Genomic DNA, 4,901 nt, shown 5'->3' with positions numbered 1-4,901 from the left:
TTCCTCTTCGGTTTCCTCTTCCTTGACCCCTTCCTCTTCCAAAGGACATATGGGTCTTGAAGGCTTGCTCAAGGGATGAGTTTTCATTCCTACTCAACCTCTGCTCATGAGTTATCAGTGATGCATGTAGCTCATCAACTGAATAGTTTGAGAGATCCTTTGTCTCTTCAATGGTGGTGACTATGGCATCGAACCTTGAGGGTAAGACCCTCAATATTTTCTCCACTATTCTTCTATCTTCAATTGTTTCTCCATGAGTTCTCATTTGTGTGATTACACCAATCACATGAGTGAAGAATGATTCAATGTTGTCTAACTCCTTCATGTTCAAGTTTTCAAAATCCTTTCTCAGCATTTGCAATTTTGCTGTCTTCACTCTCTCCATGCCTTGATAGGCAGTTTTTAGGGTTTGCCATGCATTGTGTGATGTTGTAGCTGCTGCTATCCTTGGGAATATACTCTGGTCCACTGCTTGATACAACAAGACAATGGCCTTTGCATCCTTCTTCCTATTGAGCTTCAATAGGTCCTTCTCTCCCTGAGTTAGGTTATTAAATGCTGTTTCATCTGCTGGTTCCTCAAACCCATATTCTACTAGTTCCCATATATCTTGAGAGATGAACAAAGCTCTCATGGTTATAGACCAGTAGTCATAGTTCTTCCCATTAAAGTGTGGGAGCTGGGTGTTGAACATACCCATGCTTGTGCTTGCCATTCCTTGCATCTTGAACTATGGTTTTAAATCCTTGACTGTGATTTTAAAAAAAAAAACTGACTATCTTCAGCAATAACAAGAGAAATGATTTTGGGGAATACCTGAATCCTTCGCTGTCTAAGTCTTCTGTCTGCCTGAGAAGTTTTGCTGCAGCAACAACCTTCTCCCTTCAGCTTCTTTAACTTCTTTAAAGAGCCTGAGCCTGCTCTGATACCACTGTTGGGGATTTTAATGAAAAAATCCCAAAAACACAAAAAATAAACTCCAGAGGCAATGCTCTGTTTTACTTTACTCCAGGATCTTTTTGTGCACAGGAAGACTTAAAAAAAATTTCACTGAGAGACAGAGTATTTCACCACCATAAAAAAACATTTCTATTAAAAAAAAACTGATACAAACTTCATCCTCTTTTACTGAGAGGGATTTACCACTGTAAAATCCTTTTTACATTCACTGCTGTGAAAAACAACTTACTGCTGTAATAAAAATTTACATATGCATTCAAAAATGCGCTCCACCATTTTCTTTATGCACTGCTGTGCAAAACCACACATGGTTTTTCTTACACCTCTGTTTTACAAAATGCCACACAAAACATTGCAAACCTGTTCTTGTCTTTTCACACACTGCTGTGCATACATCCACTGGTTCTCTCTCGCTGTTGCGAACACCAGTTACAATTTTCCTCCCGTGTGCAACAACCATATAATAAAAGTCAACACACAAAACATATATACAAAAATACCAAAACCAAGATTCAAACTAAACACAGAGACAATGCTCTGTTCTTTGACTCCAGGATCTTTTATGCACAGGGAGACTTAAAAAAAATTTACTGAGGAACAGAGTATTTCACCATAAAAAATATTTCTATTCATTAAAACAAAAAAAACATTCACTCTATCTCCATATGAGAATTTACACTGCTGGAAAAATTCCCATTAACATTTACTGTTGTAAAACCTCCATTCACATTTACTGGTGTAAAACAATTTTACACACTGCTGTGCATACATCCACTGGTTCTCTCTCGCTGCTGCGAACACCAGTTACAATTTTCCTCCCGTGTGCAACAACCATATAATAAAATTCAACACACAAAACATATATACAAGCTCCCTTTTTTTGTATTACGTTTTATAAAAAAACGACCATACCTATCTTTAAATGCTCCATACCTTTTACATAAAAAAAACTTACGTGCTATATAAAAAAAACATATATTGAAACGTGCCCATACCCATATTTAAAAGGGCCACCTAAATCTACGTATCAATATTAAATTCCATAACTCTTCTTCTACGGTGGTCAAACTCAAAAATTTAATCCACGCAAGCCTTTTAATGCACCTCGTATGCAGCTTTGGTGGATCAACGGTGGAGAGCGATGGAGTAAATCCGACGGTGGAGAAAGATATCGGAAACCCATTTTCTGTAGAGCTTTAGCTTCTGAGATTTTTACGTTGGCTTACGTCAGTGGTGAACCACGTGTCAGCTCCATATTTTCTCGGGTTCGAACAGACGGAAAAACCTTTGCCGGAAATCGACCCGAGAACTCTCCGGCGAACGGTTTCTGGCTTGGTGAACAGTTGCGTTGAAATTACAAATTTAACAATGGAGATAAGTATAATGTAATGATGTTCTCAAGTTTTGTTGATTATTTTAGATGGTTCATTGTCTTGAATTGTATCGAAGATATCATAAGGTAAATCTGCTGGGATTGACTAATATTATTTCCACCAAATTGTTTAACATACCATTCCAATTTCTATGAGGTCATGGATTAACTGGTGGACCACAATCCCACGTTCAGCGGAACAGTGATCATCGTTATTTGAAATAAAATATAATTAGGATGACTATGTTGAGAAGTAATATTAAAAAAACACGTTCATACATTTTCACATCTGCACTGGATTATTATTAAAAACGAGATCATATCTGTAATGGACATTCCGCCTTTTTATACTGCGAGTTGTCTATTTCAATGAGTTGAATTTAGTTCGATTGTAGGAGTTCAATTTAACTAAGATGTAGATTTTGGGAATACGACAAGTAAAGTGCTGTTCGTTAAGTTTTGTTAAAGTATAATTAATCTTTTCTGAAATATTTTTATGGTATCATAGTAGGTCTAATCCTATGCAGACAGTGGAGAGCAGATTGTATAAAACGAGAGAAAATCTCATACTCTTCAGAATGGAAAGAAATTCACAAAACAGGATCCAAGGGTTTCAATTTTAGATCGTGAAGGAGCCAGACTGAGTATGAAGTATGCATAAAAGAGTTGAGAGTTTTTCTTTCCATTGAGTGAGGCTTGCAACCTTTTGCTGTATGAAGAGCCACTTTTCGATACTGCCGCAGTTTCTTAAAAGGCCGCCGAAAGCCACTTCCTTTAACATCGTCATTTGCGGCCAGCCTTAACCGTTCCCAGTGTCCTTCACGGCTGTCTCACAGTGGCACTCTATTGGAAAATCTAATTTGGTCGAAACCAAATAAGTGTTTTAATTTAATTTAATATATTTTTAATTTAGTTATTTATTATCAATGTTTCCAATCTTATTTTATTTAATTAATTTGTAATATTGAGAATAACAACTCTCTACTCCACATTTTCTACTCCACTTTTTGTTATCTTCCATTTTTGTTATAATGAAGATCCTGAGAGAGATATTCTAAATTTCTTGGCTGGTTAAGAGTGTCCACAACATCGAGTACGAGGTATAGTTTAGTGGAGTAGTCGCCATCAAAGGTTTGCATGTTAAAATTTTTGGAGTTATGACCATAAATTTTTATTTGTATAACTGGATTACATATTTGAAGGTCGCTTTGAACTCTTAGTAGTTTATATGTTTTTTTTAAAGCTCATATATACATTGTGAAAGTTTTGATACAAGATAATATTTTATTATTTAAAAGGTTTTTCTTATGGAAGAAAAGGAATTCTATAAGTTGTTTTGAATCGGTGAATAGGAGAGATTACGGATAAAATAGATTAAAATTAAACGGGGTCTATTTAGGGCGCGAGAAATCTTATGAATTTTTACATGGTAATCGGAGGGGAGGGTATGTGGTGATTTTTTTGGAGGGTAAAAGGAAAGAAAAATTATTATATTTTTTGGAAAATTAAAAAGGTGATTGAATTTGTCATTTAAAAAAATATCTATATGGATTTGTTCAATGTTTTTTTATTTACTATGACATATTAGTATATATTTTTTTATTGTTTATTATTTTTGGCCATGATCTATTTTTGTTGGTAGACATTTTGAATTTTGGACGATTCTAATGAGAGAGATTAGAGATAGATGATTTACCAAACAATGTTTAGAATGGGTTTGAGGAAGCCTCAAGTCACATAGCCTTTGAGGCTACAACACAAAGACCTACTTTTGTTGGTAGACATTTTGAATTTTGGACGATTCTAATTAGAGCCAGATTAGAAATAGATGATTTACCAAACAATGTTAGAATGGGTTTGAGGAAGCCTAAGTCACATAGCCCTTGAGGCTACAACACAAAATGAAAAGGATGAGCCCTTTGAGAATAGGAATTAAGGATAATGCAATAGCATTGTTTCTCATTCATAAATGTTTGGATGACAATATAACGTGGAATATTATGGAAATGATAAAATATGAAAGGAGGAGAAACTACATCATTAGGAGAACTTTGGTAGTTGTTCATAAATTTCCCACTTTAACAAAAGAAGCAAGAGATTCTCATATTGCAGAAGTAATAGTAAAAGTCATAAGAGAAGTTGTAGAAGAGTTATTCAATGCAAAATAAGGGTATATAATATCTGGTGAGTACAGGTGACCTGATTTCAAACTGTAGAAGAGAGTATGAAGACATTATAAAAGAAAAAAATGATTATGTACAAGATGTAGAGTATAAGCATGATGCAAAAAGTGTTGTTCATTATGAAGATACACATGTAAAGGATGACATTAAAATTGTTTTTGCAACAACAATGGATAAGGATAACCTAGTAGTGAAAGTTGAGTTTCTTTCTAATATTGAATTAACTTTAGTGAAGATTGGCTTTCAAAGTCTAAGTATGATAAAGACAAAAGTGGTTATGGAAAAACTACAATTATTACAATGGGAAATTTAGCAAAAGTAATCAAGGCAAGCATTAAAGCTCTTGAAGATTATGTGAAACTAGAAGAGAAGACTAAGGAACATGA

Source organism: Pinus tabuliformis, chromosome 8, assembly GCF_031772625.1.
Source record: "Pinus tabuliformis cultivar Carrire ecotype Pingquan chromosome 8, CPIR1, whole genome shotgun sequence".
NCBI classification, from domain to species: domain Eukaryota; kingdom Viridiplantae; phylum Streptophyta; class Pinopsida; order Pinales; family Pinaceae; genus Pinus; species Pinus tabuliformis.
Note: the sequence above shows the minus strand (reverse complement) of the source record.